General features: G+C 40.7%; 1 protein-coding gene across 6 annotated transcripts in view; it reads right to left on the reverse strand.

Moving 5' to 3' along the window:
• The window catches only part of ankrd11 (ankyrin repeat domain 11), a 110,859-nt gene that overhangs the window by 53,945 nt on the left and 32,638 nt on the right, over positions 1-24,276 (reverse strand). For 2 of the 6 annotated variants that reach the window (XM_044351445.1, XM_044351435.1), the window contains exon 3: positions 7,801-7,898. The exons of 3 other annotated variants lie outside the window; for them this stretch is intronic. The gene's annotated coding sequence lies outside the window, so the exon portion shown is untranslated. Of the gene's footprint in view, positions 1-7,800; positions 7,899-9,479; positions 9,680-24,276 lie in introns of all 6 variants that reach the window. One more of the 6 variants, XM_044351440.1, reaches the window with a different exon arrangement.

A 24,276-nucleotide genomic window follows, 5' to 3' on the forward strand; every position in this document is an offset into this window, starting at 1 on the left:
GCTGGACCGCTGCCAGCACTCTTATTAAGCACACAAAGGCTTTTCATTCCAGCTAGGGTGCTAGCTAGCTCATCAGCCTACACACACTACCCCTGTGCTGTCACACGGCTGCTTTCCTCCATCCTTATTCTCTCTCTCTCCCTCTTCTATTGCTCACCAACTTGCTCTTTACTAAGAAATGTTCGGTTTCAACAACAAACCCGTCTCCACCTCCTCCGTCTCTTTCATTTCTGTTCAGCCTGCTTCAAAACGTATTGAAGCAGGCTCTTACTGCCTCTTACTTTCTTTCCTGCTAATTTTTGATAAGCCCGTGAAAACACTATCCAACTGTAAACATGAGAGATTGTGATACTATTAGTATAGTCATACACAGTAACTATGACAGATAATAGGTCTAAACACAGGGAAAGTGGATTTGAATAGCACAAGTATTGAATGTGGTCTGACCACAATGCTTTAAGCATATGGAGTCTCAAGCTACAAATGAAACCAGTGTAAACAAAGCAGCCTAATACCACGATGATAAGGACTGTGAGTAGACGCTCTGTGGAATTTCTGAGCCAATCAAAATGTGTGACTGGGACCAACTTGATATGAGATGGCGGAAGAGATTGTTACTGTTCTGCATGAGTGCATTTATTCTTAGCAGGGATTACTACAGGATAAGTCAAATTACTACTCTCGTCATGCTCTATCTATTGAGGTACACAACTGAAATTCCCTTCCCACTGAGAATAATCACCTTTATTTCATGTCCCCTGTGACCAACACAGTGTCCACACAGGCAGCGTAGCGAAATTCTTCAATTGATGGGGTTATTATGCAAAAGGCTAGCTCACACAGTCAGTGAGTGTGAGGAAAAAAAATGGATATACGAAGATTTTTTTACCGGTAAACGGGTTGAAGCTGAAGCAGTGGCACAAACATCCTCTCATGCTGAGCCAGGAAAACAAGGTGTGTAAATGCCTGTATGAGTTCCGAGTTACGTGAACATGATTTGAACAGAGCATTATATACAACTAACGTACTTTACATTGCACTGTAGCCAGCTTAACTGTTAGCAATAACAACTTAATTGTACCTGCCCTTGGCTAGTGACAACAAACTAGCCCAGTCTTGTGTTAGATTGCCAAAAAAGTTATATATTTTATCTGTCTGGTAGTCCTACAAACACTGATAACACCTGAGGCATTCATGTGCAGATTATGTGGTATATCAAATCCAAACCCTTCCTTCTTTCTCCAATTTTCACATTTTTAAGCAATGTGTAGCCCTCACATGCAAGAAAAAAAAATGCATGGAAACAGTCTATTTAGAGGTACGTTTTTAAAAGTTTTTCGATGCCGAAGAATCTGAGCTCAGCCCCTGATGGTTAACAGTCCAGCCAACGCCCCTGGTGATCACAGAGAGAAACTCCAGGTTTAAAAAGGCACTGAATGTGTTTTAAAGGAGGGCTAAGTCATGCAGTCTGAAACACTTGCTCATTCTTGCTTCCTCCTCCTCCGCTTGCTCCTCTCCGTCTCTCTGAGCTAAAATCAAAGATTATGACTGAGAATTCTACAGCATGTTGCCTAGCAACCTACACAAGAAAGCCACACTACATCAAGACTTGAGGGACATGTGCAGGCCTATGCACACCAACACACACAAATATGGGGTTTATACTCCTCCAAAGCCAAATCCGGAATGACTGAAAAATAGAATCACTTCATACAAGCTCAATAACCTCCATTTCCAAAACAGAGTAAGAACGATAAATCCATTAAATCAAGGTCAAAGGCAAGAACAACACATTCATTTTGAACAAGTTACAACTGTATTTCTTAACGATGTCTTATTATGAGTGACAACTGCAATTTTCAAGGCCAAGCTGTTGCAAGTCTTTGGAAAACTTTAATTTTGTTTGGCATAGACGAAATGTTGCTAGATGAAGGGTAACAACTATGGGAAGGGTTTCAACTAATGTGTTGAAAAACAGGAGCAACAACAGAGAGAGAGATGGTGAAAACAACAGAAAGGAAAGCACTGTGAAGCAGACACTCCCCAGTTTGAAGACGGGTCATAAAGAGGGCCAGCTTTACACTTTTATAGCTGCCATGTTTACCAACACAAAAGGTTGAGTGCATAGTCCAGTTCAGCGTTGCTCAGCTCAGCCACATGTCATTTATTTTGAGTTATTTCAGCCTCAAACGTTTAAACGTTAACCCTTTGGCTGCTGAGACTTTTTGTCACATGCTGCTGGAAGACTTGCTATAGGGATTCTCTAAAAGCAGTCATCTTATTAGCCTGAGCAGGTTGAGTCAATGCAGATGATGTAAGACAGCTCCAACCAGACTAGCCAACCTTCTGTACTTAAGAATCCATCAGGCTTAGCGATCAATAGGAATAGGCCCAAGCTTTGTGCTGCAGCTGCCGCATTGCAATAAAAGCCTCACTGGGCCTGACCCGGCAAAAGCGAACATTGATAAAAGGCTGTGTTGGATTACCAACGAACCCTGCCCTCCAAGTCTTCCACTGTAACACACACACACACACACACCTCCACTGTAAATTTCAGTCACATGCTGCTCACTGCATTATACACTTCTCTCTGTAGAAGTCATGTATCTGTACTGTGGTATGCTACAGTCCTACCAGAGGAAGAGAACTAGAGTAGAGGCGTATATGTGCATAAATGCGCATCTATCTTGCTGCAGTACACTGAGCTGTCCTCCATATTTCCTCTTAATGCAACCCATTACAGATGCTTTGACATATCCAGAGATTACATACAGGTGCTGTGCAACAAAGGTAGCATTCCCCATACAAATGGTGTGGTGGGTGTCACTATATATCTGAAATGGGGCGAGGACAGCGCAGTCCTAATTTGTTTTGCATTTCTGTTTCTATAATTAAAGAATATCAGCATTTAAAGTAATAAAACAATATTTCATTTAGGATGCGTACTGTGAGTAAAAAATAATGATGACTATATTTTACAGAAAACTATATTTCCCCACACATCAGAGGATAATACGTGGTACCTATCTTCATCAATCATGAGACTTAACTACTGCAGCTCTACAACATAACAGATCAGGCAACTACTCAAAATTAAATGTCACAGGAAAGCCTCTAAAAGCATTTCAAAAGAAACATTTTCTCCTCCATAACAACATAATAACCTCAAAATGCAGACTGCTACATTTTCTGGTGCTGCAATAATATCTAAAACACAGCTCTTTGTGTATGTCTTTAGGTGAAAAAGTGAGAGAGCCAGACCGTGACTAACTATCGACCTGTGAAGTGACTGCTGCCTCTGAGCTTTGCAGTTCTTCTTTCCCCCCTGTTTGCCTCTCTTCTCTTCTCTGGCCTGTGACATCATCACCGCTCCAAAGCGGCGCTCTATATTTAGCTGCTCACACCCCTGCTGGGTCTCACTACTCTGTCAATGCCTAGACCGAGCTCAATCTCCTTTCCTCCCTGCCTCAGATGGCTCATCTCTCCCTGTTACCTGGGGAAGTGGGGAGGTTGGGTGTTTTTTTTTAAAAAGGGGAATGAGGGGAAAGAGACATAGCTGGAAAGAAAAGGACTGAAAGGAGATAAAGAGGAAGATGCTCATTGAGAAAGACAGAGGGGAGGGTTTGGAGGAAGAAGCAGGATGGTGTGAATAGCTGTGCTGTAAATCAGCCTCTCCATAAAGTCTCCCTGTGAGAACAGCTCACGTGTTGCCTTGTTACGCCACATTGTCACAATGTGCGCAGGAACACACACACACACACACACACACACACTTCAAAAACCCAAAAAATAAGTATAAGCAGAGCTCTGCAATACTACACTGCACTCTTCCAATGCTGCTCAACATTACATTATAAAAGACTGTGTGTGTGGGAGAGAGGATGGGGGAGGGTGCAGTGTGTCTGTGACTGGCATTTCAAACATCCTCCCTGCACAAAATAACATCCTGGGAAGATAATCTGTGAGCGTGTGACAATTTATTCAGGCTCACGTTTCTGCAGAGTGTGAAAGCCACTGAGCGGTAGAGGGGAAGTGCAGGAGACCAATGAGTGTGTGCTGGTTACTTCTGCCTAGAGACACCCAGCTAACAGCTTCAGCAGCCACACAGAAAGAAAACACACCGCTTCATCTCATTTGCTCTTCTACATTCACCACCTCTCTCAATAGCTTTAGTGCTTCTTAATTTTTCTACCAAATGCTTTTTTGTTATCCACATCACTGCCCACTACTCAATCTACCCATCCCTCGTGCTGCTGTTGGGGCTGCTCAGTAAAACACAAGGGAGGCTGGCACTCATGTAGACTGAGCTATGGTGTGATGTAGAAAAAAGGGTTTATGGTGTTTTGGATGAGTGAGCAAGAATGTATCATTTGATGGCCATATGTCTACAAGCTTTCTCTGCTTCCTATAGTTGCTGCTTGCAGAAGCCTGGAGGGTGGAAGAGAAGAGTCATCAGGGTCATCTGGATCACCATCAACTCTTCTCACCTGGCCTGTCTTGCTACTAAGCTATTTAAGCTGGTGTTAACAAGTCTCGGATTCATTCCCACAGTATACCTTCCATGCAGATGGCAAATTTGTAACCATCCCATACTGCTATGTTATTTTGGTGTTGCTTTTGTAGTTACTCTTCTATTTGGGGTAAAAATAAACGCTTGACATTAAAACCTGTTTCATCTTTTTTGAGCTTGGTTGTGGCAACAGTAGAAAGGGTTCTCCTGAACAGAACACAATGGCATTCATGCAGACATGGAGGAAAAGCAGCTGGTCAAGACTCAACAGCTGTCAGTCATTCTTACCAGCTACCATGATGGTTAATTCATACAGCTCAGCTGTTGATATTTAAAAGCATGCTGACAAGAGTAAGACCTGCTTTTTGGGGTTTGGAGAATTCTAGTTTGGAGTAAAATAGTGTATGGTGCAGGAGCATTCCAGAAAGGCAGCAAGTGGGGCATAGCTCAGAGGTTTGACTGGTCTAGTTAGCATATGAACTACTAACTAGCAAACTAGCAAAGCTCTGGAGGGTTCCTTGGTCTTCAGAACACTCAACCTCCTTGTTCATAACCACATATCCGTCTTTACCCCACGCAAAAACAACCCATGTGTGGCATTTGAGAATGCAACCTCAAATCTCTAAATCTGAAAGGTTTAAATCAGTGATGCTCACACGTCACTTTACATCTATATTGTTCAACACACACCCCACTCAAACGAACCATTTTTATAATAGTTAACTGGCTTTACAGTCCAAGAGCCACACTAGCATGCTCTTCCACACATACACACACTATTACCCCCCTCAGTAATGTAGTAGTGATTGAAGTGGGAACTAGGGGCTGTACTAACAGGTGGGCACACATGCTGCTAGGGAGATTCATCAGATTATCCTGCCAGCACCAGGGCAGGCTTGCCTTGATGCCTTGATGCACTGTATGTGTGTGTGTCTGTGTGTATATTACCCCTCTCTACAGGACAGGTGAGGAGCAGATCTGCCTCATCTCATTCCTGATCACGTACGGATCTAGCTCCATTAGGACACGCCACCCCCAGCTCCCCCATCCACCCACTCACTTACACACATAAACACACCACCCTCCCCTTCTCAAACTATGAAAGTGGGCCGAACGCAAGGGAGTTGCTATCCACCTTATGTTTCCCAGCAAAAAGGAGACGCTCTGCTGCAATGTTTTGAAGAAGAAGAAGTACTTTATTGATCCCCATGGGGAAATTGATCCTCTGCATTTGACCCATCCTATACACACACACACACACACACACACACAGTAGGAGCAGTGGGCAGCTGCAGTGCAGTGCAGTGCAGTGCGGGGACCAACTCCAGTTCTTTTGCCAGTGCCTTGGTCAGGGGCACTGACAAGAGTATTAACTCCTAACATACATGTCTTTGATGGTGGGAGGAAACTGGAGTACATGGCAGAAACCCACACACACACACATAGAGAACATACAAACTTCACACAGGGACAGGGACTGGAATGGCTGGGGTTCGAACCCAGGACCTTCTTGCTGTGAGGCAACAGTGTTAACCTCTGAGCCACTGTGCTGTTTGTTAACTTCCAGACTCTTTGTTACATACGCACACATTATATATACACATATGTGCATACACATGGGTTGCCTGCACATTATTTCCTCATCAAAAACACAGAAAGTGCACAGTCAGTGACACAAAAACCTGTGGCTTTGACTGTGGTGGACTTTCCCACCACTCACCACTAAAATCTGAGATGGGTTGGGTATTATTTATTTTATTGACTATTAATCTTATCGATGCTCCTTATAAGTCTGGTTCTATATCGATATTCTTATCGGTTCACTACTTAAGAATTGCTTTTTTAAAAAATATATTATTTTTAAAAAGAAAAAATTCAGAACCGGATTAGAAATGATTATGATTGATATTTTAAATTTAACTAAATATTGTTTCTAGAGCAGCAAGAATAATGTTTACAACAGCAATGTCACTATATAAACTCAATAATATTTCACTGGAAACAAATCTAAAATGTCAATAAAATAAATATCAAATACTGAGTGAAGTTTAGAAAGAATGAAGAACACAGACATCAATCACTGACTAATTCCTCCTGTCCTCTGTCCTTCCTCTGGCTGCTGCTGATTTGTAGCCCTTTTTATACAGAGATGTTGCAATATTGCCGTAAAGAAGACCCCTCATTATGCCCACTGTTCTTTTTTACACTGAACCAAACAAAGCCGGCATAATGTCGCCCTTATAAGTGATTTTAGATAGCATGCTGGCGTTCTGGAAACAGAGTCGTGATGTGTAACACAACAACTTCGGTATCTAGTGTGTGTGATCCTGCCATGCCGGCTGTACCCTTTACATAGAAGTCGATCCAGCAATGTGACTTGTTCCACTGCTGGCTTAATGGCGGAACAACAATGCCCCCTCCATTCTGTGTTCATACCTTTTTATACAGAACATCATTCACACCTCGAACAGGCTGTGAAAAGGGGAAACTGCCTGCATGTACCACTGGTAGAGGGAGGAGGGGCTGGTTTGGAGGAGCTGAGATTACATGAATTTGTCAAACGTTAATGTACTTTACAAACTAAGCTAAACAGTTAGGCTGCATACAGACAGCTTTCATTTAACTTATTCGTGACACTTTGCTATTATCTTAACAAGCGCACTGTGTTTGTATAAAACATACCAGTGGTGGATGGGAGACTGCGGGCCAAGCACATTTTCTACATGTTTATGCTTGTTGAACAGGTATTTTGATAAAGTACCCTTATTGGGTTTTTACATATGAAGATTTAACGAGTAAAACGTATTTCTTTCAATTCACCTGGTTCACTGTCTCCACCGTGGCCTCTCTGCTCTGCTGTGTGTGTGTGGTCAAACACTGGCACAGAGAGCAGAGGAGAGGACAGAGAGAGGAGGCTGTAGCGCCACCATAAATTTCACCAAAACGTATAAAAATAGCGATAAAAGAACCGACCATAAAAATATCCTGGCTTCTTAAAATCTTAGAACCAGTTCCAATTCAGAACTGGATTTCTGGGGGCATCCCTAAATCTGAGTCATCTCCAGATTTGCATTAGAGCAACAAAGTGAAAGTATCAGGTCTGACTCAAAAGAAAGGGTTTTTCTGTGAAGCAGCTGCATATTGGCAGATGTTACTGATCCACCAGAGCCGAAATATTAATAACCTCCTGGGAAGTCCAATGGCCTTCTTACCCTTAAAAATAAAGCAACTCTCTGTTCTTAACTGTATTCTGTGTACTTTTTAATGCGTCATTAAATCTGATGTGTTACCTGTCTTTGAAGCAACTGCATCTGTGCATATATTGAGTCACTGCTCTTAACATATGAACCTCCATCTGGGGGAGCAGGCTTGCTGTTTTCCTGTAAGCCTACGACAAATAGACAGCCAGTCAGTGGTCTAGATCACACAAACACACATCATATCTTTAAACTTCCCACTGAACAGTAATTAAGACGAGTATACCATGATCACTTTGCAAATCAATCTATAAATAAAGGGGACATTTCAGACCACTGTCTAGCTTTAAATTTTATTGCTGTCGTCCCTCAAAATAGTCACAAAAATGGGACTAAATGGCCATGTTCTGATGCACTGTAAAGGTTATTTATCTATTTATTTATCTGTCAGCTTTCTTGAAGCACTTTAAGGTCTTATTTAACTTTAGTTTAATTGTAATTAAGTATTAATAAAACCTCCAGACATCTGCCATAAGAAAAATAACTTTCATGTAATGTAATGTAACACATAATTTACAAAATTATGGAGGGTTATAGCTAAGCTATACTGGTTATCAATACTGGTTGATAGAATCCAAACAATACTGTACAGTACTAGTTTAGGTTTGAATTTTTATATCGATTCAGACTCTGCTTATCAATTCAAGGTTTTACCAATTCCCAGTTTCGCTTCCAATATGGTCAAAAAAAATGTTTTCATAACAAAAATATCTTTATCCTTTTAAGCGTGCACTTTGACTTTTATTGTTTCATTAAAATAAGTGAATTCAAAGTCTTTTTATACGAACATTCTGTTTTTGTTTTGAGTACTTTCTCCCTCATCTTTCCCTCAATGTCATAGTGTGCTGTCACTGTAAAGGCCAATTCACACAGACGCGTTCCACATGTGCGCACTAGTAAACAGGGTTGTAGCGTGATAACTTTCCAGAGTTGTAAAATCCAGTCTGTGATTATTACAAACTGCTGTGCTGTGTTTTTCTGATCAGCCTTTAAACGCAATTATCTCTTACTCCAACCAGACTTGCTGGATCGTATTTCGCTGTCTCACTGCCACTTTAAAAACAGCACGATCACACCAACACAGCCCCCTGTATTGTTTTACACAGGCCTGTTTTTAGTCTGAATGCAGCTGAGTAGCTCCTGTATGTTGCTTAACAACGAGATAAAGTCGAAAAAGGAAAAGCGACGGCTTAATGACAACAAGAATACTTACATGCACATATGGTGTGTTGCAGCTAGGTGTCCCTGGCTCTACTGACTGCTCGGAGACCACAAGACATCAAACACTGTACAGTCTTTCAGATCTACGCTGTGCTGCCTTTATGTTAAATGCTAGCTCGTATCTAAACAAATCAACATACTGTTTCATTGATGCGTGACATAGACAGGTCCTTGCAGATATGTAGCCTTTGTTTAAAATAATAAAAGGTTATATCGCATTTAGGGACCGATAAGTAGAATTGAATTTATAATTTCTTAATGATTCCTTTGGAATCAGAATTATGGAACCGGTTCTACTTCGTAACCACCACTGCACCCTCACCACCACCACCACCACCACCACCACCACCCTGACAACAATATCATCGCCCTTCGCTATGTTTCATTGTGGACGTTGTCATCTGCCAGTTCGGTAGACATCACTCAACCCTAGTGCAGTCCTACTTGTAAAGGGGGTTTTAGTTGATACAGAAATAGAGGGAGAAACGTACGGAGCTTGCTGGTATACCGCTATCACCTCTGTCCCCCTCAGGCCTCTGTGACAGGTGCTGTGCTTTTTTTCCAATGCTATGCAGGACCTCATTTCTCTGCAGCTCAGCCCAGTTGGCTACGTGAGGCACAGCACTGGAAAGTTGGAGACTATAGTGCCAACTGGGGCAAAGGTGAACTAAGCATTAGGTCACCACCATTTCTGCAGGAAAAAAAAAAAAAAAAGCACAGCTCAATGATGAAACTGGAGCTTAACTGGTCTGAAAGAAAAACAATGAGTTGGTGTAACTGTCTGATACCAACACCTTGGCTGAACTCAACGACCTGTTTGTGTGGGAGGAAATACATAAACAAACGCTTGCAGGACTGATGAAGAAACTGTCTAGCAGCTTCGCTTTGAATTCATGATGGTGCAGTGGTAGTCATGTCGGTGATGCCAAAATTTAATATTCAACTCTGCTATGGGCTAAACACAGGGCTATGAAAATCAGGGAGGTGGGAAGGTGGAGGGGAGACAGAAGAGATTAGATTTCCTATTGTTCATTTCATCTTATTCAGGGTCAAGTGCTCAACATCACAGCAATACTAGCGGCAAAGCTGAAATGGGCTCATGAACTACACATCAGCAAAGCCAAAAAAAAAAAAACAAAACAAAAAAAACATAGGCAGGACCCAGTATTAGACAATATGCCATTATCAGAGCAAAGCCCAAATGTAACGCTTTAAAAAATAAATTCTGCCTTTATCGTATCTTGTAAATGAAGCATAGATCAATCCATTTCCATGTTTGTCACATCACTTGTTTATTTATGTGAGAGCATAAATTCCTTCCCCTGCTTTTTACTGTGTGTGACAGGCATAAGCGGGATAATTTAACGTTCCAATTCTGGCATTCAACCACATCAGAGTGACAGTTTTAGCAGCATCCACAGTAACATCTACTGGATTCTGTCTTCATGGAATCATGGTTGATTTCATGCAGACCATACTTCAAAATAATATTTCCATATCAAAGAGGATAAGCGTGGCGTTGTAAGTTGGAATTGTGTGTCACATTGAAATAAAATATGAAAAACGGGAAAATCTGAAATGGAATTTTTCATGATAAACTGCCAACATTCCTGCTGTGATGATTTGACTGAATATAAACTGAGAAAACTCCCTTTGACTGTTTCTTCTCCTTTCATAAATCACCAAATATTTAAAAAAATAAAGCATTTCACAACACAGAAAAATTACACATTCTCATGTGCTGGACTGCCTTCTGGATTCGGGGAGATCTGAATTTACAGCTATTGGACTGAAATGAACCACAATGTGGGAAAAAATGCAGAGCATGTAATAATGTGTGCTAGCTGAGTAAACATTTGCAATCATCATCCTCTAATCAGGCTGCTCTTGTTCATTCCAATGTGAATTTTTAAAATAATTGATTATTGATTATATACTTACGATAAATAGAATATTTAGAAAATAGTGAAAAATAGAGATGTTCCAATCAGTTTTTGTTTTTTTTTTTCAGCCCTGATCTTGATACGCAACTGGTATTTACAAGGCAGCAGAAGGCGTTTGGTACATCTTATTTACCCCAAACTATTTAATCCAAATACTAAAGGTCCTGGTTGTAAACTCTTAAAATGACCTGCTTAAAATATTGATGTAAGAATGAAAATGCAATTGGGAGAATGCAACTCCTGAAATTGATGTGACGTGATTAGCTTGATTGTTTTACTAGAACAAAAAGTCCACTTGCAATTGTATGGTCGAATTACAGAGTGGAGTTTCGTTCCCTCACAAATAATCTTTGGTTGAATACAGATGCCGCTCAGAGAGCTCATAAACCCAACAACAACAGCCAAGAGTCAGTTAGAGTCTGAGCTTAGCAAATATGGATCTAAGAATTCTGAAGCACTCTTATCAGTGAGCCCAAATGATTTTTCCACATCACACACACCGATTTTCACTTTGTCATAAGGACAGCAGTGCGGCAACACTAGCGAGCACAGGTGAAAAAACACATTTGAGTACAATAAATAAAGGGTCTGGATTTTTCCATCCAAATTTTGAAGAGCTCAAGGCAACGTTTTCAATGTCTTGTTTCATCAGAGGAACAGCCAGAAAACTTAAAATATTCAATGATATAAAAAAGAAACGCAGACAATTATGACATTATATGGGATGGAACCAGTGAATTTTGCTTAATGAAGTTGAACAATTAATTCATTACCGAGTAGTCGATACATCAATTAATTATTTCAGCACTACAGGGATAAATGAACACAGTTAAATGAATCACCGACATTCTTTAAGTTTGTGCAAATTTCTGCAAATATAAAATAGTTACTTAAAATACTTTTTTCAAACAACACCGATGAAGAAACAGTCTACAATGGGATGGTCACATCTGGCTGAATCACAATGGATTTAGTAAGTTCAGTATGGATGCCGACAGTTATTGACTGTATGGGATTGGTGCATCTGTAAATATTTCGTAAAATGAGGTCTCTGAAAACACACTGGCTTGTGTGGCTATCATATTGTTTGTATCGGTGTTATATTCCACACAGTTTAAGAATTGAACTGTACCTCAATAACAGGTGAAAGGTTATGTTGTAATTAAAACAGTCACCTCTGACTTTACAACATGATTCTATGACATTTTCTGAATACCATGACTGAGTCTTGGGTAGGCGGTAGCTCTAGCAAGCACAGGGTGTTCATCTCATTGAAGCATATGGCAGATGCTCAGGACAGTCAGGTGAAATGTTACAGGCTTCGTCTAGACATCCAAACAACCACAAACAGCTTAGTCAGCACTTGTAACCTGCAAACTACAGCGATAGAAACGATTATGGCACTGTAAGGCTGGATAAGCCCTGCTACCTGGCAAATGATATATTAGTCAAATTAACTGGATTATTAAAAAGACTTGCCAAAGTGTACGAAGAACCTCGCATATCAAAAATAGGAAAAGTTTTCAAGACGATTTAAAGAGATAGGAGTGAAGAGATGGATTCAGTTGAAGAAACTGACAGCTGCCATATCAGTTTTGCTTGCCAGAAAATGAGGCCTTACAATGAGCTCTTAATGGTGTTTTAACAACAATTCAGAGAGATGAAAATCAGTAGTTCAACACCACAGAGAAAAGCTTCAAATTCACCATAGATCTGAATCAACACCTCTGAGATACAGTCTAAACAAAAGCTGTACGTCATGGGCTTTGCCATGCTGGCACTTCAGGCAAACTGCCATTTTTACTTGTTTGCAACGCCAACACGCAGACCAAAATCTGGACCTTGAAGATTATGTTCACATACTTGAAGACACACACAAGCACACATAAATAACTTTGAGGATTTCAAGACTGGATTCACAAACACAGCCGATCAGATGGTAAACTGCTATTTACAGAAACTCAAGCTTAAGCAACTGAAAATCCATATTATAACATCATGTTCACTAAAATGCACTGCAACCATCTTCAGGCCTAATACAGAGTAAACATCAGCTTTACCTTTCAGGAATAAAGACATTCAAAGATGAAGTATTGCAATGAACATCAGTGTTTCCCCTAGGTTGACTGCCTTGGAGGGGGTGGGTGGGGGGGTGGGGGGTTTTGTCATATGTGGGGGCATGAAAAACTCAAGACAGAGACTCAAGACAGAGCAGCTGACATTGACACTAAAATGAGAATTGCTGGTCCACCTTAAAAGCCAGTCCACCTTAAGTGAGCCTGATCAAGTTAAGCTAATGCATTGTTGCTAACTTCGGGGCTAACCCCCTTTGATAGATGAGTATTTTCTTTGTCTTAAGGAGCTGCAGCATTTATTAACTGACAAACAGCCTGTACTGTACATTTACTGCCAGATTGACAACTTACTGCTAAACTTTTCCTCTGCTCTGCTCGCGTTTACGTCATGTTTCTGCCGCTCCCCCTTTGCACTCACGCAACTACACGTGCACATTTACACACACATACACACACGCACTGCCTTACTCCTTAACGGAGTTATGCTACTCTTGTACCTTTCACATAGATGTCCTTTGAAGAATGAAGAGAGGGAGGATGACAAAAAAAAAATCCACTATAACGCAGGGTTTTTGTGCTCACACAGTGTGCAAGTGAAAATCATTACTAGCCTGTTGATATTAATGATTGTCTGAAATTTTAGCAGCGGCGCTCATAATTTTGCAGCGGCGGTGTGCTGCTGCTGAATGAATATAGGGGAAACACTGAACATACAGCTCTTCCTTTTCTTTATTATGATGTGTGCTTTTTTGGTTTGAGGGTATTCCAGGTGTTTTCAGTAAGACAGTTCAATACAGTAAAGACCACTTGGTACCAAAGATGATGACAAAAAAATCTCACAGCTCAAATTCAACTGTTTATTCCAGTGTTTCCCCTATAATTGTACAAGAACCTGTGTCAGGCCAAAAAAAAAAAAAAGTTTTTTAATGCCACAAATAACAACAAATATCCATTCATTCTGAAATCAATAGCTTTTGGGAGCCTCTGTGCAGTGCTGTTGTGAAACGTGAGTCAACCTCTGTGTCGTTGCCTTGGAAACTCCTGGTAGCGTAGCTCTGATAACGAATAGGGCAGTGTGTAGCGAGTGTGTGGTTGAGCAAGAGAGCGAGCGGCAGAAAAGTGACGTGAATGCAAGCAGTAACACAACACTAACACAACTGTCTAGTTTTGTTTTCCTCACGTTACAACCATTGTTCAGAGAAAAATAACATACCATAATGTCTCTTTTTTGAGAGTGAGAGCAGAAACACTAGGTGTAGCTGAGCCTGGTTACAAAACTGTGACATTTTAAAGCATAGTTAATTGTGCAATCGGTTAATCGCTGCATCATTTGTGAAGGAATGAATATTCCTAATATAAGTGTGAGTGGATAATGTACCAAAATGTGAGAAAAAAAAAATCTATTACAGAAGAAAATTGAGAGATTGAATGCTAATTCAATCTGCGTCCAGTTGGCTCATTTAATTCAAATAACATTGGTGTTTTCCAGGAGTGTCTGCAGGTTACTGCTGACAGACAAATGGAGACAGTACAACCTAACATGTTCAGTGCGAGAGTTTCGAGCTTTGTGATGTGGACAGGAGCAGCAGATAAAGATGCAGGACAGAAAATAGACAGTCACCACACCTCTGATGTCTTATCTAAACACATCGCTGTCACACAAACAAGCCGCTCGCTCCTCACAAGCGCACACACATACACACACACACACACACACACACACACACTCTCTCAATGTGAGGGCGGATGAGAGTGAGTCACTCTCCCTTCTGGCCATGGAAAATAAATAAATAAATAAATAAATAAATTGTAGCAATCTGTGGCAGTGAGACTAGGACTTAGCAAATGTGCTTGAAATATATAGCACGTGCATTTTTTTTCAACTGTATGTGCACTCATTAATTGATTGATCAGCTCTAATTTCGTACCAGAATTGTTTGGTTGCAAAGCAAAGCAGTTTAACCACAAACATGTTCTAAGCTTACTGTATAGTCAATAGTTGCCATGACAGCTGTCCAGATGAGTACTGCTTTCAATGAAAAATCGGGCTGTACTGCTGGACATGAAACCAACGCTTCCATTCTAGTTTAAACCCAAACCCTCCATTTCACCAACAAGCAAGGGCAGAGGGAAGGAAAAACAGATGTAGAGAGAGAGAAAGACAGAGAGACCAGCTCTGAATCTGATTGATGCAATCTACTGGAACATCGCACTATGAAAGGTTGATGATCAGGACTGCCAGCTAAGACCATGTCCACACCAAGCGGGCTAAATTTGGAAAGACATCTTTTTCTCCAGGTTGCAGTTTTGAAAAAAAAAAAAAAAAAGGCTACACTTGCCTGGAACAGACCTGGGATGTCATCCTGCATCCATGTGGTAATGGCAACAGGTCACATCATCCCACAGAGGCAAAGATAGGGACACAATAATACACTGGAGTTGGATAATGAGGACTGGAGTTGTTGTTTTAATGAACACTGAATGTGTAAGTATAATTGCATGTCATAAATACTTAAGAGTGAAAGAGCGGGGGACAGGAAGAGTGAGAAAACAAGGGAAAACGGACATTAACAGTGGGACATTAACAGTGGCAGGACAGGAGTGATGAAGACCAAAGCATAATTTTTGAGATGCCCTGAGCTGTGGTGGTTCAAATGGGAGCATTTAGCTACTGACTACTTTTGGTACACATCGTATGTTGGTTTCCCCAACAACACTTCTAAATATAACCCTCCACAATTGGAGCAAATGTTGAATAATGAAGCGCGGGAGGCTCTGGAAAAGGAAGACATCGCAAGGAAAATTTAGCCAGCAAATGTACAAAAAATAAAACACTTTTTTTTTTTCTACAAGGCTCACTGCCAAGCAAATGGGAACATTAAATATGCCATGATACACCCTCAAAATTTTTGTGTATTCCTTGTTTATCCAGCTTTATATTTCTTCAGTCTTCTGATGAACACTGGTCAGTAAAGCCCAGAACTCATTAAAACAGGGAATGATGTCAAATTACTGACCTATTAATCACATCTACCACATATCAGAGAAAAAAGGTTTGAAGACTATGAATCATATGAATATAGAACTACTGGTAAATCAACATACACCACTTGAAAAACCCCCCAAAAATTTTTCTATTTCTGCCTATTGCGGGGCCAAGTCAAACAGGAGAAGTGGTGACAGAGCTGGCAAATGCTGTTTAATGCAGAGTCCACGGAAGCCTGGCAGGCATCAGTACAGTGGAAACAACATCTCAAAATCCTGCAACATTACACCCTCACACACCCCTGATTCTTCAATCTAGGCTACTGAAAGGTCATCTACCAGCCTCTGGTGAGACATGTGGGAAGGCTGTGTTTTCTCAGCCACCAAGAAGAATAGCCAAGCTGCCAAATGATGTAACTGTGCCATATCATCTGTTACTGTTAGAGACAATACTTCAAAATCACAGCTCTACATGATATAGGGGTATAGGGGCTTAGATATTTTGAGAGAAACGTAAATGAACAGCAAGCAATAAATTCTTTTCCAATGCCTGTTGAAATTCTGGCGTACACTGTAATTCAACTCCAGATGACACTAAAGCATCTATGCAAAAAATTTGATTCCTCTAAAGTATTAACATAGTTGAAACTGTATAGGGTTTTTTTTTCCCATCTCCCCACTGCAGAGCGTCTAATTTTTCTACAGCACAACTTTGCGGCATAAGTCATCACATCCATAGCTGTAGTGGTCTTGAAGTGACCTTTTCACTTCAAAACAAAAAGTCCAGAGGTGCACATCATTTAGCAAAGTGCTGTGTCATTGATTCATTTTTGCCCCGCCAACTAGTGAGAAGGAGTTCTGGGTTATCATTTGAAATTTTTGATACCACTGCCAGTGCAAGAACAAAGATTGAAAATAAATATACATTTAACTAGAAGGCTCCTTTCCCCACTAAAAAGTCAGATACTGTAATACTTAAAATTCAGCAAAAAGTATAGAAAAGGCAACAATTGATAAAGAAAAAAAATGCACTAAAAAACCGGCCAAATAGTGAGCATCAGCTTTCCATACTTAACAGTTTCTGATATCTGGTACAACATGCACAGTTCGATCAGTACTTTAACAGTATTGGAGTTTGACACCCAACTGTAGTGAGAAGGCGGCAGGCGGCGAGGCTTGTGAGACTGTGAATGCAGAGCCATTAAGTTTTGGCCAAAGGTCACAGAAGAGGCCAGCTGTGGCCTGAAAGCAAAAAGGGCCAAAATAAGAAGTGTGAGCAGAACACCATGCTGATGATGACTATGTGAGGAAAGCAGAATACCGTCCATCCTGCAGTGTCGACTGATGCACGTATGAGAAGATGAGAGATGGAAACGAGGGGAGTGTGAACTTAACTAACTGACTTACAAAAATCCTGAATACTTCTTTCAGATCAAGGGTCATCGCCACACAAACCCCATCTTCCCATCCTCCACCCACCACCCCATAAAACACCCACACTACAGACTTGACACTTTTTTTTTTTTTTTTTAAACAAAAGCTGCCTCTCAGTTCTCCTCCCCTTCGCCCCTTTTTCTACATGACTGTGGCTCTCCTGCCCTCCTTCTGTTATGGTTATCTACATCTCTCAGAACAATAAGGCTGAGGCAGTGGAGCCCACAGAGGGACACAGATGTCTGTCCCGCCACCCACCCCCAATGACACATTCAGCTCTCACTTCTGTTGGTGGAAAATAAGGGAGGGGGAGGGGGGAGGTGATGGTTGTGGTGGTAGGAAGGAGTGGACAGGGGAACTAAAGCTATTGTTACCATATAGCTATAGATGACATCATTCCACTGGCCCACAGCTGCTCAAAACAGAGGTGGAGGAGAGCAGCCAGTATGCTATGGAGAATAGCAGTACAAGTAAGTATATTTCTTTTATCTTCAAAAGCCGGAAGCATAGCCTTGTAGACAAAAAGAAGAACAACAACCTGTCCAGCCACTCTAACATGAAAGAAAAAGATGGTGGCAAGTTTTTGAGTACCACATGAGCACTTCTACTCAACAAAACAAGCTGTGCATCTCCTATACTCGTTCACATAGTGAGCTTCCCTTCCCATCAACAGGCAGAGTTGGTATTGATCTTCCCTCTGGGTTTTCTATTTACAATCTGCTGGTTAGAAGGGAGAGCAGAGAGAGCAGGGAGGGTGTCTTCTAGAAACTTTACTCAGCAATCATCGATTTGCAATTAAACCCTGCTTTCCTCCACCAAATCTGTGACTCTCAAATGGCTCAAACAGAGGGCATGCATGCGCATCACATTTTCACGTGATCCCACCATCCTCATCACCACTGAGTGGCAAACCAAACAAAAAGGGGTACTGCTATAATGAGAGAAAGCTGCGATACTTAAAGGAAGACATGCAAATATCTTCAAAAAGCAAGTATGGACAATAACTAGCTAGACAACCAGTGGTCTGGACACCAAATGTTGCCACAAATGGAGTTTCCTGACACATTACCCAACACCAGGAAGTCAAGTGCCACTACGGAGTGTATGGATGCTGCTTCTATTTTCAAGAAATGTTGTTAATCTAACCAGAATTATGAGGACTTTAAATTATATTTATACAAAATCCTTTTAATTTGATTGTAAGTTTCCTTTAGAAAACCATGTGCTTGGTTGGTTATGATTGCACAGCCCCTTAGAAAATATTCATTTTTGCAGTTCAATGGACAACAGCTTTTTAACATTCTAGCAGTGCCGGTGTATACATGTTGTATGTTTGCCACTCAGAGGAATGTCCACATCTGGTGACATCAGGTACAAACCCTCTATTGAGCATGCTTAGTAGAAAGACAGTAGCAAGGCTCTGCGATTACCTATGCAGCATGGTCACAAACAAACCACCTCTGAGCACATGAGCACTACATGTACAATGATGTTCAAAAAGTTCACGGTTAAAGTTCAAACATTTAAGGCACATAGTGATGTGAGTTTGTCTGTGGCTCAAGGATTTTACCATGGATACCAAAGCAATTATATGTTTGCAGGTGAACCAAAACTGAGAGACAGCCAAACAAAGAAAGTGGGAGGTTGAGTAGCTAAAAAAGTCAGCAGACGGCCAGTGGATCTCACAGGGTGTGGTGGCTCTGTCTCCCAGTAGAAGCAAAACGTTACTGGGACAAACAAGGAAAGTGCTGGTTTGGCTGGGGCAGCGGAGTGTTGCTAAGGGGCAGGAGAGTTAGAAAACGACAAAGAGGAACAAAGCAGACCAGGAGTCCTAGCATGAACGCAGTATCCGTAAGTTCAGCACACAAAAGGTTTGTGGTTTAGTGAGAGACTGAATGCAAAGATCCACATCATTCACTTGCTCTCTGTTGTCTGTAATCCTGCTTTCTCTGCTTGGTACTGTACCCCAATCCCCCAAACCCCCCCCACACACACACATGTACACACAATCCCATTCTGCCTTCCTTCCACTCCGCAAAGAGAGGCCTGCAGGTTGAAGGAGGAGGGCCAGTAGGATGAAGTGGCGTGGGAAGGGTTAAGTCCAAACATACCCATCTGGTTCCTCGTCTGTCCTCCGGACTGGCTGCTGGCCCCCGCCCAGCTCTTACACAGGCTGCAGCAAGGCATACACACATACACACAACTGCACTGTACACATCAAAATCACAATGAGTACTTTTGTTTTCTATGTTTCTTTGTTTTTTGTTTCCTATAAAGAGGGAAAGTTTTTTCAGATGGTTTTTCAGATACTCGTGTCCTGGGCTACAGACCTGGGCTATAAATTAAAATAAACATCTGAGAATGTCTTCAGCATTTCATTACATTCATACTGAAGACAGCATTAGCACTAGCATCTATTTCCCTTCTTAGACAATTTTAACATAAGAACTAGAGCTGAACAATGAGTTGAAATTTTATTGAAATCGCAATATGGTCTACTGCAAATAATTCTGTGCATGTATCTGCGCAAAAAGCAACATAAAAATTTAAACAACATTAGAATTGAATAGTAACCAGAGGGTGACACTGACTGACAGCCAGACAAAATCAGACCAAAAAAAAAAAAAAAAGAAAAAACAGCCACAGACCACAAACTGCAGCACACATTTTCTTTCTAGCTAATATCTCCTTATCTACAAGCATGGACGCACATCTTGTGCTTCCTCTTGGCTCACTGAACGAGCTAGCAAACAAACATCCTCCAGGGAAATGACATCCGTTATCAGAGTTAGTTGACTAGTCAGCTGTAGTATTTTGAACAGCTTAAAAAACTTACCTACAAAGCTCAAATGTTCATCTAAGATGTGAAATTGTGTGGGTCATTTTTCAATGCCTGTCCTTTGCTGGTAAGCTACATTTACCAGGGCCAGTTTGTTTACATTGTGTCTGTGTGCCTGCCAGCTCAGCTGTCAGTCAAACATGTACATTGGCCTGCCCACTCAGAAGCCAGGATACAAGGAGCATTTCTGATATATCTCCAAAGACATCTTCCTCCTTTCTTTTGGATTCGAGAGTTCAATAAAGGCTTATATGGAGGTTGATGTGGATGATTTCCAACCATTTTTGGGCCACAGAAGTATATAGAAAGTATGTAATATAGCATAGGTAAAGTAAAAGATTATCCCAGCTCCTTTAAGTCAGATGTGCATACTCTGATAATGAGCTTACATAATATACAATAACCTGTTTGCAGTGTTTACATAACAGTTAGAATAATTGGAGGATTCTTTGGTTTCTCTGATTACAAACACAGTGAAAATGCATGTAAAAATATAACGTCATTCACTTCTAATGCTCCTTCCCAACTACCTTCTTGACACTAGACTGTAGTGAAAGCAAAAATGGCCCAGAAGCATCTTCTGTAATGCTGTGTCAATACTGTTGTATATTTGGCATATACATGTGACACTAAAGCATTCAAAAAAGTAAGTGCAAAATGCGTATGAAAACTAGTTCTGAGCCTTAAATGGAATTGCGGATCCAACCGTACACAGCCGGACAGCTGCAAGGAATCAAAGGCTAGAGCATAAAGGGAGGGGACAACAGTTTGCAGCGTAGCACACACCCCCATAAAAGAGAATGTTGTCACTGAGAGGAGAGGTTGTCTGATGAAGGAACACCTGGTTAGGGAGAGGCCCAAACCTGCACAACCCTCAAAAGTTATTTCGCCTTTGTATTGAAACAACACGGCCTAACAAAGAGACCTACTCTTATACACTATACTGCGCAGGATTTGGGATGGCAAAGCAAACATAGGAAGACTTGTTAAGGCTGCTGATGTTTAGGTGTGTGTGAGAGAAGATAGAGACAGAGAGAGAGACAGAGAGAGAGAGAGAGAGAGAGAGAGACGGGTGTGCAGACTTACAGTGTGTCAGACAACAAGGTCAGCCCATCCCGGGAGAGGTGTTGGCTTTCTAACAGAGTACAGCTACTTGAAACCAAGGTCACTGCTCTGTGGCTGTGAGAGGGACAGGAGAGTGGGGCCAGACAGGGACAGGTTTGCCACATGGCTCCGTGTAAAGGTTTGATGTGTCGCGCGGGCCGAATGAGTGTGTAACCGTGTGTTTCGTAGGTGCGTTTGTGTGTGTGCGCGTGCCTTTAAATTGATGGAATTCAGATTACTGTCAGAAAATAAATAAATAAATGACCGAATAACATATCCACACCCATTCAAGGCAGAATTTCCTGAAACCAGATGCCTTTCTGACATAAACAAATCAGAACAGAGTCCATTATCGCTGCCATTATGGCTAGAAACTGTAGAACATGGATGGTAACTGCTCTCTGCACTCATTCAACCATTAATAGCCCTTTGCATGGTTTTGACTTGCCTTTCTAGAAAACAAGCCTACTGAGCAAAAGATTAGAGCAAAGTTTCCCGTAGAAACCTGACACTGTCAAACGTACGGTTAAGTATAGCAGTTCAAACTAGCTGCTAATCCAGATTGAGCACTTACTCTTATTGATGTGGTGACATAAAACTATATACGACAATGTGAATCCCTTTTTTTATATCTGTCAACTGTCTAGAGTTTCAGTCACGGGTTGATGGGGGCATTAGCAAGGCAAAGAAAGAATAATGAGACGCTTAGTTGTTAAATCCATATAACCTCAACTAAACATTGCGACATACTTCTGCACAGTCACTTTTTTTTAGTTATATACTTATGATATTACGAATACCATTGGTACAAATACCAAACAATTCAAGTAAACTATGTTGACAAATCTAGGAAAGAATGAGTCCTTGCTGGTTTGATTCCCAGTGACCCACTGAAGCCTGGAAAACATATATAAGATTTATATCTGTACACACCATCGACAACGTCCAACATTTTTATTTGTACACATCATCCACAGTGGCTGAATGACGGCTGTTGGATGCGGTTGGATGAGTGTTATTGGATGGACAAACAAAACCAAACTGTGTAAGGAGGGAGGGCTACTTCAATGTTATCTTATCCTCCCCCACCTTGGACAAGGGCCTAGCAGCTCTAAAATTAGCCGTCACATCTAAACACAGTCTTTGGTGTAGAAGCTACTCTTTGATGGGAACTTGGCTCCTGGCTGACGCACTGAAAGCACACTTTAGCCCCTCTCCAAATGCAGAGATGAAGCCAGGATAGTATACAAATGCAAAGTAGAGAGTTAGTCCTTGACTGTCCCCACTTTTACATTTACACTGGAAGCTTTTGGATGCAGCTCTTATCCAAAAAGACCTTGATGAAGCCCAAAACAACAGTATAATACATTTTAAATTACAGATCATCGATATTATGAGTAGGGTGTGGAATTACATTTTTTCATTTCACTGTGATGGTGTCATAACAATATTATTGTATTGTGTTCTTGTTTATCATTATGAAATGAGTGATTCAAGAAAACTGTACTTAAAAATTTACAATATGGGACGTACTGGTGGTCCACCACAGTACCTTTGTTGCATGTCACACCCCTCTGTCTCTTCCCATGTTTCCTGTCTGCATGTCTACTGCAAACTATCTAGACATTAAAAGTTTAGCTGATCAATTGGTTAGTTGTTAAAGTCTTATTATCCATTCTATTTATTCCATAGTCTAATGTACTGTAAATTGATTGAATATGGAAAAATATTCAACTGAATCTGTATTTTAATCTGTTTAAAAACAAACAAACTGAGTGCTCTAATAAGATTCTTATGTGGATAAATTATACACGTGTGACAAGCCACAACAAGAAATAAAGCAAGTAAAAAAGAGCCACTGTACATATATAGATTCAAAGTTTAAGATGAATTAGAAATCCAGGAAGAGAAGGAAGCCGGTATAATTCAACAAGGAGACTGTGATTTGAAACTGGCTACTTTTTTTTTTTTTTTTTTTTAAATACAGGGTTTCAGGCGATGATGGAATAAGTAGATAGTAGAATACATGGCGACTCATAGACCACCAACATCATAAAGCAGCGGTGAGTCTAAATAAGTCTAACCACCAGGTACAGATCCTGTTTGTGTGTGCGTGTATTAACATGTACTTAAGCTTGTGGAAAACAGTGCCTGGGAAGCAACTATGACCTCCCAGTGAGAGCAGAAAAAAAATATATCTTGATGAAAGGAAACCAACATCCTGTGCTCGTGGCTGTGCAGAGATAATATTTTTATCTATATTTGTTTAACCACATTATTTGTATTTAGATGTAGACAACAGGAGGAATCTGAAAATGTTATTTACTGTATAAAAAAATCTTTTTTTTTTCTTTTTTAAAATCATTGCCAATAAGTTTTGCGATGGCAAATCAGTTTTTGGGATCTAAAACTATTTGGTATGAAATAGTTAACTGCATGATAAATATTAGAAAATCATACATATCCGCTTTCATCAACAAAGATATAAATAACCAAAGGCATGAGAATTTATAAGCAATACAAGATGTCCAACCTAAACTTTTGTACTGTTGCAGTACTGCGTCTGTGTATGTGACATGCAATCAGCATTAAGCTAACTTGTTGCATGATTCCACTATGATTACAGGCGTACTATTAAAATAAAATATCTTACAAACTAAATTAAAATCAGAAGAAATAAACACTTCTATTACACACATTATTTGAACTTTGATATAGAACTTGGGAACATTACAACTGCTTATACTCCTAATGACATGCATGCGTCTACTGGTGTTGAGTCCTTCACTGTCCCTAACGAGTGAATTTCCATCTGTGGGGAAAAAATCCAAAAAGAGAGCAAACCTATGTTGCAAGATGATGTACACAGAACAGCCGCCATGCACTGCTATTTATCCTTTTCACTCAC

This window comes from Thunnus albacares, chromosome 1 (genome assembly GCF_914725855.1).
Source record: "Thunnus albacares chromosome 1, fThuAlb1.1, whole genome shotgun sequence".
Lineage (NCBI taxonomy): Eukaryota > Metazoa > Chordata > Actinopteri > Scombriformes > Scombridae > Thunnus > Thunnus albacares.